The following is a 14,318-nucleotide window of genomic DNA, read 5'->3' as shown; positions in this document are numbered from 1 at the left end:
AATATTACTGCTCTGCTGGATAAATTTCCTTATTTTTATTTTAATTTTCAGTGAGCAAACAGCTGCAGAATAATGTGACTTAATGAAGCATTTCTAATAAAATCCTGCAGAAGATAAAACAGAGGCATAGAACCACTTGCTCACTGATAGTTGTATCATTCAGAATAATTTTTCAAGATGGTGATCACATTTCTGTGTAGATAAGTATTAGGTATTGTAATTTTCAGTCTTCCAAGTCAGTGATTTCCTTTGGTGAGATAACTAGTTAGCATTGTAGCATTACTTATTTATAGTAAGCAAAACATACAACATAATAAATGTAACATCTTTCTAGTACATTATTTAGGCTTTACACTGGTTGGTAAGTAGCAATACAGACAGCAAGAGATTTTGGTGTGAAAATGCTCAGATCTGAAAAACTTCATGGTTATATTTTGCTTACCAAAAACATACTGCCTGTATTTGTAAAGATGTCCTTTATCAAGTCTGTCATCACTTCTGATGAAATCATGAAACTTCTTGGCTGCTACATTTTTCTCTGCCATAACAATTCAGTATAAAGTATTATTTGCTTTATGTAAATCTGATAGGGCTCAATGAATCATCACTTTGCAACCTGCCAGTAAAACAATCTCCAATATCCATCTGTACACACATCTATTTACTTTCATTCAGAACAAGTTTTTCATGTATTCCCCACCAGAATAATCAAGCGCACTACAGGCATCTACACATAAAGCTGAGATCCCTCAGATCATGAGGCAGGTAAAAAAGTTACCCCGTGTCCAGTGTGATTAAAGGTCCTGGCAGCTTAGTCATCATTCTCTGATTAAAACAGCAAGACTGAATCAAGATTTTATCTCAGTCACCCACTACCATCAGTGTATCTAAAGCTAATATCACATTTTTGAGGGATCTTCTATATACCAAAAAATATACAGAACCATTGAGTAGTAAATCTGATTTGCTGTATCAACAGAGCAAAGCTTTCCACTGAAATTACAGTACTGAGGTGGTTTACATTTATAAGAATAACTGCTGGAAATTGGGACTATGTGAAACAAAACCCACAGGGTTTTCAATACTGCCTCAGCAGCATCAGCTGTCTGAAATAAAATATTATCAGTGAAATTTATAAGAATTACTTTACTGTTAATTATACACTCACAAAACAATTTAGGCATCAGTATGAGATGACAGCCCAATTAATGTGAAAAAGTATAATGAAACTTGCACCTTTGCCACCTCTGTTAAAAATATCTGAGTATGTTCTTTTCCAACTTCAGCTAAGCTATCCTCTTAGCATCACTGAACTATGTTTCAAGTGTGTACCCAGCACTACAGGAAAGAATCTAATTTCTCAATTTGACTTAAATTAGCCCATAAAGTAGCTTTAAAGTGTTAAACATATAGTAGGCTGAACACTAAAGTCTGAAACTAGTTGGTAAGACAGAGAAACCAGATAACAATTATCATTTAGTCAATAGTAATTTAAATGTATCCACTGTGGTGCAAAGACCCTATGACCTGGAGTCCTTTATGGGGTTTTAGAGAAAGGAGTTGAGTATGTTTATTATTTAAATTGACAGTTCTGCAGGAGTCAAAGCACGCTTCTTCAAATACTGAGCCAGTGTCTGCTGGGGGGAGGGTGGTAGAACTGAGGTACTTAAAAAAAAAAAAAAAAAAAAAAACTGATAAGCTCCAAGCAAAAGCTAGAAAGAGAGAACTGTAGCTACACATATAATTTAAAATGCTTTAAGCATTTTAACTTCCGTAGGAATGAAACATACAGAAGAGCCACGCGTGGCAACCCCTAACAAGGCAGTGCAAGCTCTTGCTCTTTATTCTTTGCATTGATAACCTGGTGTCCGATCCTACAGCTCCACAGGAATAAAGCAGGTTATTTTAAAACTTTCTCTGCAAAAGCAACGTGGATAGACAAGGTATGTCTCATACTATATATGCACAACTTGAAGAGCACTACACAAAGAAAGAAACAGAGCCACGAATCTTCCCTTTAACGCGTTTTTTGCTTGTTTGTTTTGTTTTTAGAGGACGCATAAAGCGACTACCGCTCTTCCAGCCGTTCTCTTGCAGGCGGCTGATAAAGCGTCCGGGCACAGTAACCCCCAAGTGCCCGAAGGTCCTGCGAGTTAGCGACCACCCCGTTCCATAAAAGTTGAAAACCAGGTGGATTCCCCTGCTCCCCTCTCGGCTCTGTTGAACTAATATTTTAAGTAAAATCAAAGAAAAATAAAAGGGAAAACAAAAGCCTTGAGAATCTCCCGGCGAAAGGCTGTAGCCAGCTGCTCCAGGTGCCCAGCAGAAGGACGGCAAAGCAGCTCTTCTCCGCATGCGGCTTCGTCCGACTTTAGGGCAGCGGGAGGGCGCAGCCCGCGGCAGCCGCCCCGCACACCCCGCACCTGGCCCCGCCGGCCGCGCAGGTATCGCCCCACCAGCGCCCAGACAGACACACGGACAGACACACGACCCTGGAGCGTTCCGCTCACCTACCTGCAGTCCCGATTCTTGCTAGAAATGCCTAGCGATCGGCCGCCTCCCGTCCGGGGGGAGCTCCAGCCTTACCGCCCGGGCATCGCCGGCACACGCCCCGCGCCCCGCCAGCGCTCGGGGCATGGAGCGGCGCCGTGCCCCGCTCCGCTCGGCTCCCCTCGGCTCGGCCCGGCTGGGGCAGCAGCCGTCCGCGGGGCCCGGCTCGCTCACCCCGGCTCTCTGCGAATACACCAGGAATCCGGCTAAGAGACGCTAGAGGAACGGTGAAGTAACTGGGAATGGAGAAAAGACTTGGAGTGCTTCTTGCGCACGATTTCAGAGTATTAAAAAAGGAAAAAATAGAGAGCACGAAGTATGGTTGAGCTAATGGAAAAGCGGAGATGGGTAAGTCCTGCAGCCCAGTACGGCTCCGGCCCCTACGCCAGCTGCGCGTGGTCCCGATTCAGCCCCGCCGGCAGAGGAAGGAGGAGAAGCCGGCGCGTCCTGCAGCAGTCCCTCCGTTAGAGCATCTCTGATTGGTGTGCCTTCCACACACAGCACGACTTCCCCCTCCTGCTGCCTCCTTCTCTCTCTTGGGAAAAGTAATTGGAGAGCGAGAGCTTCACCTTCAGCAGCAGCAGCAGCCTCCCGCGCCCAGCCCGCACCGCACGGCACGGCACGGCACGGCACGGCACGGCGGAAGGGCGCGGAGCCGCCCCGGGCGCCCGGACACACAGAGGCAGCTCCAAGCGCGCCCTCCGCGGCGGGGGGGAGGGAGGAGGTGGAGGGAGGTGGGGAGAGGGAGAGACGCCCTTCTCCTCCCCCGTATTTATCCGGCCACGCGGGGCTCTCCTCCCCAGCCCTTGCGAGGGAGCCGGTCCCAGCGGCCGTCGCTCTGTCTGACCGAGCAGCGCTCGCCGCCCCCGCACGCTGGGGCTTGGGCCGCCTCCCTCCGCCGCCCGCTCCGCTCCGCAGCACTCCCTTCCCTTCCCCTCCCTTCTCTCCTCTCCGCTCCGAGCGGCGGGGCGGGGGTGCGAAGTTGACGCCCAGGCGCGTGTGGCCGGGGAGATCCCCGCGGAGCCGGGGCGGCCCCGCCGCGCTCCCCGGGACCCCTCTGGCCCTGCGGTGCGAGGCTGGGGCAGCGGCCGGGAGGGAGCGGCCGGGCCGGGCGGGCAGGGCAGGGCAGGGCAGCTGCCCCGGGGAAGGGGGGCGCCGCCGCCGGAGCAGGGGCAGGAGGGACGCGGCGGCGCCGGCGGCAGCCAAAAACTGGACTGTGTCTCCCTCCAGAGGGAGAAGGGAGACACGCACGGCAGCTCCGGCGGCGGGAAAGCCGAGGACTCTCGGCCGGGCCCCGCTTCCCTGGGCGCTGGGGGGGCGAGCTTGGTCCGTGTACCTGCGCTCCAGAAGCAGTGAGTAAAGGTAGCACGGGCCGGGTGCTAAAGACTTCTTGTTTCTCTTAAGACAGCTTTAAAGACGGGTGGCGGGTCGTGGTGGTCTGCCACGACTATTGAATAATAAAGGGAAATTTGCTGAGCAAGGATAGTTAAAAGCAGAGTATTGTAGTTTATTTTGCTGTGTTCTCTGCCGTTCAAAAGGTGGTGCAGAGAAGTGGAGGGGAGAGAGCTAAAAGAGGTGAGAAAGAAACCTTGTTTGTTACAGTGACATCAGTCCAGTCCTCAGTTTTGTCCTGTAATTCTGGTCTACTCCTAGATTAAATGGGGATGAATACATGCAGCATTGAGAAGTACTGATATATCTGATCATCTGTTGGTATTTTTTTCAATTCTACAAGCTAGTGTAATGGCCAGTTTTCAGAAAAGAACCTTTAGCTCTGTTACCACATCTTACCTGATGTTCACAATCAACTGTCAGAAACAGACGAGGGAAGGGTTCTCTTCTTGTTATTGTCCATGCTAGAGTTCTTCCATGCAAGCAAGCATCTGTAGAATATTTGAAATTTTTTTTCGAAAGCAGACCTAAAGATCCATACAGTCAAAAAAACAAAAAAAGGCGGGGGGGGGGGGAATGAAGACTTAATGTGGACTACTCTGCATGCAGTGATGCAGCTTTAGGATGAAATACAAAGAGGCTGGTATTGAAAACGCAAGTTAAAAGTAGCCTGGTATGTGACTGTCACAAGCGCAGTTGCAGAAAGCACTGCAGTACACACACATGCCGGATGCTGACTGCAGCTGAATTAAAAGGCTGCTGGTTGTAAAGACAAATATGGTCTTGTCTCATTCATTGGAAGCTGATACAATAACTTCAGAATTGCCCTATTTGGTAACCATGTTTCTAGATTTGCAGACAGCTAAAAAATAATTTAGAGGGAACTGGAAAAAGCCAAGATTGTGCTGCTATCGGCACCACAATTTCAGGATAAGAGATAGATCCAAACTCAAGTCGATCCACAGGGGCTGGATGCTCATGCCCCACCAATTCCAAATGACCAGGGGTCCTGAATACATAGTGGAAAGGGTAATCTTTCTAACTCCCTGCCTCAGTGAAGGACCATAGGTATTGCTACTCCATGAAATGCAGTGAAAGTACACCAAAAATACAACTAGAGCAGCAAAAATGCAACTACAGCAGCTGTGCAGTGGAGATGTGGCAAACACCCTGTTGCTATAGGAGCACCTATGTCTATTTTACCTGCATGTACCATTACACTCAAGCTGACTGCATGTTGTAAGACCAGAGCAACTTGGTGGTTTCATGTTGGTGTCCTGCTGTTGCAGAAAACTGGTAAATACATCTGTAGACACAGAACTTTTATCACCATGTTGAAACAAACAAGTCCTATGCAAACAACCAAAGAAGAAGTAGCAGACAAAGCAGTAAGTAAGCTGACCTGTTTGAAACCTAAGAATTTTGTCAGTGAAAATATTGAAAAATGTGGTCTTTGTTTATGTCATGATGCTGCTGCACATGAGCAGTTCCAAATCTCCTCGTAGAACATCTGAAAATCTGAACAAATCTGTAGTACTCACACACAGCTTGTGTGACACCATGCAGATGAAAGCATGTCCTGAAAGACATGCTTTCAGAAAGCTTCTCTGCTTGCTTTCACCGTATGGTCAATGCTCCTGGGAAGAACTGAAATGATATGTTGCACCTACAGAGTGCAGCTGGTTTTACAGATGCTTACTTGGTAAGCCTGAGTCATCTCCAAAGGTGCCTTTGTACATGCTGCACATGCACAATATGATAAATTCACCATGTTATGGAAACACCAGATTGGCGCTCTTTGTCTTACACAGCCTGTATTTATATCTTTCTGATTGAAAAATCCCCAGCTGAATACTGTAGCACAATGTAGTTATGGACCACAATTATTACATGAATGTTCTCTCTTTATTTCTTCAGCTAGTTCCATTTTTGTCACTGTTTCTTACTTTTCATCCATGTGTAGGTGTCTTCCACATGCTAAAAGGCAAGCATAATATATGAAAATGGGCATTGGCATTTGCAACAGGTGTAGTATTTGGAACAACTTCAGCATTTCCATTTCAAGGTGAATAGCACAGCATAAAAATCAGGAAAGTAAAAAACTTGTTTCTGACTAGCTATGTGTGGATCTGGTGTGTATATCTTTTAAGCACGAATTTTACTCAGAAGCATGCATGTTCTGAGCTGCTAAATAGAAAAAATGGAAAATCAATATTTTGATAGCCACATGTAGATTAGTCTCTAAGAATTTACACCAATGTCAGTACTGTCAGTACTGTTAATTATATAGTTTTGCTCCTTTATCTTTCTGAAGACACTCCTCCCCTCCCACCACTCACCATGCTACTAATCTAAACCAGCTAAAAGTGCCAGTTTTGGCACTGCTTTTCATTTTAGCAGTTAGGTTCTTGGTTTCTCATTTTATACATAAAGATTAGGATTTTGGTTAGGTTTTCCAACTATATTAATATTGAGCTTCACACGCTAAAATCAATAAGCAGTAGTTCAGACCACAGTGCTCACCAGGAATGCCTCAGTGTAAGGAGATATATAGTGATGTAGAGCCTGATGTACAGCAGCATCCTACAGTATTCCTTTATTGCCATCCCATAAAGCTGGGGAAGAGGAAGCAAGGATCTCCAATGTCAGCTGCTGTAAACTCTTTGTGGTTATCATCCTGACACTGTGTGAGCTGAGGCAGTCCAACAGTGCCTACAAGTCCCCTTTACAATGTGTGTACAGATACCCAAACACACAATCATGTTTTTATCATAGGTGAGAATCTGGTCCACCAGATTTCAGTTCTTTACAAGCTCTGCAACATTCCAGATGTTCACATACAAAAATAAAAGTAATTGACTCCTAAAAAGATGATGGAGCAAAGCTGTTCTGGGGTTCCCTAATAAGTCTCCCACAGGTATTTACTAAAATCATGCTGGGTATTGCATTTTGAAGAAAAAAAGGGTTTTAACTAGCATGCTGGAATGATCATTGGTCTTTCAAAGCTTCCACATAAAATGGAAAAACTGACTGCAAAACAATGACAGAAAGTAACCGGTCTTTTTTTTCTACAACATTTAAGCTGTACGGATAAACACTATGTTTTGGGGGTTTTTTACCATTTAAAACAATTCTTCTAAGATATAAATCACATGTATGCTTGTGCATGCTAACATAAATGTTGCTTGTGCATGCCAACATAAATGCTGCAGAGTAATGACAACTTCCAGGATGGGGAAAAATAAAAACAATAACAATAACAAAGAAAAAGGAAAGAAAAATGACCCACAGATACATGTATATTCAAGGTAATCTGGGGAGTGAGACTTCAATGCTTTCATTCAAGAGGAGAGAAGGCTGGGAATCAGGGAGAAAATGGGTTGAAAGGGATTTCTGGAAGTCTTTCCAGCTCAGTCATGCATGGGCTGACTTCAAAGTTAAATCAGGTTGCTTAGGGCTGTGTCCAGTGGTATCAGATACCTTCAAGGAGGAATTGTGGCTGCTACTCTCTTTGTCCCTTTTCCAACCTTTGACCTCCCTTAATGGAAAGGTTTTCCTTCCTTACATCCAAACAAATTTCTCTGAAATTCTCTTTCTGCCTTTTGTGTCAGTTGCCTCAGCCCTTTGCTATGCACTTCCAAGAAGCCTCTAGCTCCGTCTTCCCTGTCACCATCCACATGCTGTTGAGTACAGCAGCTATTTCTCCCCTTTTCCTTCTTTAAAGGGCCTGAGCAAACACAGCTACGAGTTTTCTCATATGTCACGCCTTCACCACTGCTAGGACACATGATCATCTTGTTCACCAGCATCTCCAGGCATTTTTCTGCAAGAATGTTTGCTAGATAGTGCTAGAAGCTTGTACTGTTGCCTGGGGTTATTCTGTCCCAGGTGCTGGACTTGCATTTGTCGTTGAACATGATAAGGTTTCTTTGAGCTCAATTCTCCAGCCTGTTTTCAGCTTTCTGAGCAGCAGCCTTGCCCTCCAGTGTATTGACAGCTCCCAGCATCTCAGCATCACCTGTTGGGAGAGTTTGCCACTGTTACCCAGGTTGCTGTGAGGACTGTCAGCAGTTCAGCTCCAGTCCTGCACTTGGGGAAATGCCACTAGTGACCAGCCACTGCTCTTCAAGCCTTGCAGTTCCATCAGTCTGCACCCATTTTTTAAACTACCCACCCAGCCTAGGTCTGCCCAGTTTGGCTGTAAGGATGTTGTGGTATGCAATGCCAAAAGCCTAACTGGTCAGGGTAAACACCCATTGCTCTTCCCCAGACAGACAGCCATTTCATTGTAGAAGGCAATTGTGTTGGTCAGGCAGAATTTGCCTCTACTAAATCTACACTGACTATTCCAAATCACCTCCTTGCCCTTCATGCATGTGGAAATTACTTCCAGGAGATTTTTCTCTATTAACTACCTGCAAAATAACCTGTAGTTCCCACATCCTCCTTCTTGACTTATTGAAATTGGACATATTTACTATTTTTCCAATTGTTTGGGATCTTCTCTTGTCACCATGATCATTTGCAGATGTTAAAGAGTGGTCTCATAATGACATCAGCCCACTCCCTTGGGGCATTTGGACACCCCTGGTGCCACAGACAGTCCCACAGTCTGTCTGCTTTGCTTAGATGGTGCCTACTCATCATCTCCCATCAGGAGCGATGCTTCACTCCCCCAAACTAACAAAGAAACCCTCAGATGAATGCTGTTCATCTGAATTACCCCATGGAATATCACATGATCAGGTCTGATGCTATTTCATCAAAAAGAGTAAAATCCCCCAGACTCTGAGAACTGTAACTATTTTGAAATATAAAGATGCTTCTTCCTTATACTTTGTATGTTGGAGAATTTTGCTCAGACATGGCTTATAGAGTTTTGTTCAGACATGCCATAATCATATACAGCTGATTGAAAAGTAAAAGGCAGCTGTAAGCAGCAAATTCTCAAGCACGTTCCTGTAAACAGCAGAGTTCTCAGGCTTGTTTTTTAATAACAAGTAAATACCTTGTCCTTGGATAGTTATGGGAAAGCAGAGTGACAAACATGGAGGCCTTGAGAACCGTTCATAACAGGATGAGAAAAACAAGTCTTGGTCTCAATAACAAACCACAGGTATTGAAAACAAAAGGAGGGGTTGGTGTGTAATCTGTAGCCAGTGATGATCTCGGGTTTTGCAATATGTATGAGCTTAATTAACACGGTTATAAAATGTGCATGTTGGATCAATAAATTGGAGTTCGATGCTGATCAAAGGATGGGTCGTCTCCCTTCGCTTCCTCATTTGTAAAGCACCTAAGCTCCCTAAAGGGGAAAGATTTAAAAACCTGCTCTCCTCATTTCTCTATCTGCTACCTCCTAACAAGTCACTACTGAGCTTTTTAGATCTTTTATCATCATGCAGCACCTTACTTTCTCTATGCATTTGAGACCCTGTGCTGCCAGGCATGGCTTCTGAATCTTGCTCTGGGTGAAGCACATACAAAAATGTTAGGTGTTGCAGTATTTTATGCCATGGCTTCTACATTTCTTTTGGAATCTAGACAGTAATCCCTGTGAAAAGCAGAAAAAAAAAACACCAGAAGAGTTCAGATCAAAAGTAGAACAATATTTGGCCTCTTCACCTTCTGCATTTAGTCTTAAATTTTCTTTTTGACCAATTATTAACTTAGCTATATTATATATTCCATAAGTAACAGGTCTGAGCTTTTTTACATCTAAAGGACTCCTCCATGGGCCAAATACTTGGGGGTGCCTATGGGGCTTTCTTGCACAGCAAAGTTGTAAATGACAAGAATATTAAGTGTAGTACCATCTTCTTATTCAAGATAGAGTAAGTATTATTCACATGTTTAGGAAAAGCCTCAAACTATTCCAGAGGGCAATATCAGCCATTTTCCTTTCTTTTTTCTTTAAAGAATACCCACAAGTTTTCTTCTAAAACATCCCTCCACCTGCATCTGTGGGACTGGAAACAGGAAATAGAAACAATCACTAAATCAGGCATCCAGAGAAAGAAAAAGAAACAAGTAAAAGAATAAAATCAGTACCAAAAGTGTTCTAAATTTAGGTTACTGTATTACAGAGGTCATTAGTGCATACATTTTTCTTAATTTGATACTATATGAGAGTTCCTATTTTCCTGTGTATCAAAAAGCACCAACTCTTGCAGTTATGCTACAAAGAACTCCAAAATTAACCAATGTTTTATCCTTGGTTATAAGTAGATTTTGTTACAATTTTACATTAGAGATTACATTATAGACAAAATAGGAAACAAAGCAGACCTTCTTACCTAATGATTTTCAAAATTCAATTTTAAAATAAATATAACTATTTCCAAAACATATATTGCATATATTTTCATCAAGGTTACCTTGTGAAAACAGGAGGTTAGACAGACCAATAGTAGTAAGTAGGTAAGTAAGATCAATGTGATTTAACAAAACAAATCATACTTATTTTTGTCTGAAACGTCTTTACCAAGGGCAACATGATGGCAGACTTGTGAACTCATCTACAAAAAGGATTAGGCTTCACTGTAAATATTCATGGTGCCATTTATTTATCTCATAATGCAGCATTCTCAAATCTGCACAGTGTTGTTTTTAAAAAGAATTGCACTTTCTGGTAAAAGAGGTATCAAAACTTACCAGCGCAGTAACTCAGTTCCTTCCAGGCTAGAGATAAATTAAGGCATGGTCAGATTGTTTGCTGAAAAACAAGAGGTCACCCAGATTATTTTTCCCCTGTTTAATAGTTACAGTATCATCCATATTTCAGGAAGTAAGTTTAGTGTAAGGTAAAGTATGTTGAATAATTAAATAGGAATAAGTTGTAGTGTTCCCCAGTATTTCTTTCTGACTTAAAATCTTTTTTTCTCTAAGTTTTAACCATCTATAAATGAAGGTCCTTTTAATAAAGGATGAGGGGGAAAATGCACTCAGGCTTGTGTATGTGCATTAAAAAAACCTTACAAGATGGCCTAAAGATTGTTGAAGACTTTGCATTTTATGATGTTTTAATAGTAAGGCAAGAAGATGTATTTTTATATCATCTTTCTGCATACTGAGTACAGGAAATGTGGAGCTTTTCAAAAGTCAAGAGCAGAAGAAGTAGTATTATTTGGAATATTATCATATTTATTCCAAAACAGCCTTGATCTGAGAGGGGGAAGTGGGCAGTGGAGAACAGGATGGGACCAAAACATGAATAGAAAATGATCATTTTTAAATGCTCTGAATTGCAGATTTCAAGATATTTTCAAATGCATGACCAAAAGGAAGCACTTCTTTTTTTGAGAGAGAGAAGAGAACTAAAGAGCATTTCAGCTTGGCTGAAGATAATCAACTATCAATTCAGCATGAAAAAAAATGCCTCTGATTAATACAGAATCAAATACACCCAGTCCACATAAATAAAAGATTACATTATCTATTTAGAATTACTATACCTTTCAATCAGATTTCAAATGTGGAGCTAATGGATTATATAGTTAATAGTCTGAATATAAGTAATTTATCTTGTGTAAATATGGCAGAAAATTATATATACCTAAAGAGAATTATGGCTCCTTAGATCTTAGGATGTGCAGGACTAGGAGGTCAGGCTGACTGAGCTTTGCCTTCTCTCTCAAGCCTTTCCTCCTTCATCACACACATGGCAGGAAAAGCTAAAGGATGTGTGCCTTTGAATTTTTCTGCTTTTATGGCTCTCATTGACAGATTCCTTTGAAAAAGTAGTAGGCAGCCTTTTCAGAACTTAGACTACATGAGGGCAGAGCACTGTGATGCTGTGGTGGTGCTCAGAAGTCTTCATGTGGGCCTCTCTTCAGTGCTAGAATTAATTCCACCCCCACCTGACCAAAGTGAAATTAGTTTCTTGTTACCCATGCTAAACAGTCACTTGTGGATGGACATAAATGACACCACCTGACTCATGCATGCCCTGCCTGGCATTCATCATCCTGCCAAAACATTTACCCTGGAGACTGAGTGCCTCGCTTCTGGCCAAGTTGCAGAACTCCACCACCTGCCAGATTGTCTCACATAGCAAGTCAGTTCAAATTTCCATTTCTTTCTCAGCCACAGGGCATGGTAAACATAGCATAAGCATCTTGTATTGATCTTGGATGTGTGTAATTCTCATTTTCCAAAACACAGCCCAAATATAATGTAAGGATGATAAGCAGTCAGGGAGTTCTAGATCCTTGGGCATATATCTTGTATGGTCATGAGAATAATTTTGACATTTTTGTTTTGACCAATGATTAATCATGTATAGTTTTCTTCTAAAAACTTGTTTTCAGACCAGTCATTTCTGTATGCACTGTGGTCCTGGAATTCAGGATTCACAACAAGCATAATTAGCATTTTTACTTGTGGTTGGGGGACAGAGAGATCCATAGTAGCTGCAGTGTCAGGCAGGTGTGCTGGCACTTGGCAGCCAGAAGCAGTGCTTAGAGCTTGGAGTGGAAACATTTGCTTGTCCAAGCAGTTCAGAGGGACTCAAATGTCTGCTCTACACAGAAGGGATAGCCCAAGATGCAGAGTTGCGGCTGCTAGTGTGATAAACCCACCATATAAATCTTCTTTGTTTTCCTCCCGCTTTAAGCTTCATGGCATATCTGCTGCTCCTGACAGCCACCAGAGTTACCTCCTTATCCATAAGTGCCCTGGTTTTCACTGCCATCAAACACCCACAAATGTCAGAGAAGCCCCTAGAGCTCTGGGGGAGGGATTTCCGAAAAATTCAGAGCAAGCATTGCAATGGAGAGGTTTTGCCAGCAGATGTCAGAAGGCAGAACGCAGATAACGCACTGCTTCACCAAATCCTCAAAATGACATTTCGGTCTTTTTATGCTTCCCTTGCCTGCCTTCTCCACTCCTTCTCTCCTGGCACACACATGCATAACCATACAGAAAGAAAATCATTAAGGGAACACTGGCTTGGGGTTTTTTTATTGGTTTTTTTTTTTCATTGGAGCCCTACACAGATACAGAAGATTCAATATCCTGTTAAGCTTCATGTCACATACGCAAGGAAAAAAGTTGTCTAAAATTTGAAGTTGCTAAACAAGCTGAATGATAACAAGTTCTGTGAGCTCTGGAACTAATGAAGTCTTGTTTTTTTATGGATTTTATCTCATGGTTTATTGAAGTTTTTCCTATGCTGTGAAACTTCAAATCTTTGCTTTTTTGTGTAATGGTGATCCCAAGAGACAGATTTTCAGAGAGATGCTGAAGCATCTTTCTGTGGCTTTTTTAGTTTCCTCCCAGGCATCCTTTCCTAATGGAATTGAATAAATTTAAGACTACTACCCATCTCTCAAATTTTGTTGAAATCACATGGGGCTCCAAAATGCACAAGGCTTTTGTCTATAGGAAACCCAGCAAAAGAAAATGCAAAGACAACTTCATCTATTACAGACTCAGATTAATGAGGCCATTTATTTCATAATATAACTCTGCTAGAATTACTTAAACACCTAAAATTTCACTGACAATTTAAACGTTCCATTAAGTATTCTGATGATTCCTCATTTTCCTACCAGATTATGAATTTATGGAATATACATAAATGTGTCTGATTGACCATCAATCTTTGCTTTAAAACCCTGTTCCTGTGACTGCTCATTAGTAGCTTACCTCTTCTCCCTTGTTTCTCCCTTCTTTCCAGAACAGAGTAGGTAGCATGAAATGCCATCCTCTGCATCATTCCCATCCAAGCACATTCCCACTCCAGCACATCCAAGCAGGCATCATTGATAACAGTGAGAGAGCAGATTTGCCTTCTACTCGTGTCCTGTGACTTCCAGCTGAAATTAGTCTGAGTTTCCATAATGATCTCAGCAAGAATAAATGCTTGGCACTTTTAACATAAACCTGTGCTTATTCCAACTCTTTTGATTATATGTGTTTTTACAATGCCAAATCAATGAGCTTTGTTTTGAATTATATTTTTAAGCTTTGATTAGTCTACCTCTTTTACTTAATTTATGTACATAAAATTAGTTTGATTTTATTAGCTATTGTTCAAATTAACACCCTTAAATTCACAAAACACCCTTGTTTTATGAAGTTGGTTTTTGTTGCATTATAATGGTTACTTATCCTTCCTGACTTGAGATTATATACATCATAAACATACAGCATCAGATTTTAAAAATTAAATAAAATTTTTATGAAGCACGAATAATAGTCATGTGGACTCATCTATGTTTATCTATAATAATGATCCCTTTTGAGCTATTTTTACAGAAATGGGTGAGTTCTGTGAAAATTTAAGATGTAGCTAAACACACTTGGACAAGACTGAAAAGTTTTATCATTCTCACATTTAAAATATCATCCTCAGCAGATAGATTAAGAGCCAT

General features: G+C 42.1%; 1 protein-coding gene across 3 annotated transcripts in view; it reads right to left on the bottom strand.

The window, feature by feature from the left end:
- Positions 1-3,439, bottom strand: part of TAFA2 (TAFA chemokine like family member 2) — a 189,052-nt gene extending 185,613 nt beyond the window's left edge. Inside the window, exon 1 of one of the 3 annotated variants that reach the window (XR_010027604.1) lies at positions 2,515-3,437. The gene's annotated coding sequence lies outside the window, so the exon portion shown is untranslated. Of the gene's footprint in view, positions 1-2,514 lie in introns of all 3 variants that reach the window. The other 2 variants (XR_010027603.1, XM_063155158.1) reach the window with 2 other exon arrangements.
- Positions 3,440-14,318: the final 10,879 nt, after the last annotated feature.

Source organism: Melospiza melodia, chromosome 4, assembly GCF_035770615.1.
Source record: "Melospiza melodia melodia isolate bMelMel2 chromosome 4, bMelMel2.pri, whole genome shotgun sequence".
Taxonomy (NCBI): domain Eukaryota; kingdom Metazoa; phylum Chordata; class Aves; order Passeriformes; family Passerellidae; genus Melospiza; species Melospiza melodia.
The sequence above is the reverse complement of the archived record's forward strand: the minus strand, read 5'-3'. Positions and strand labels throughout refer to the sequence as shown.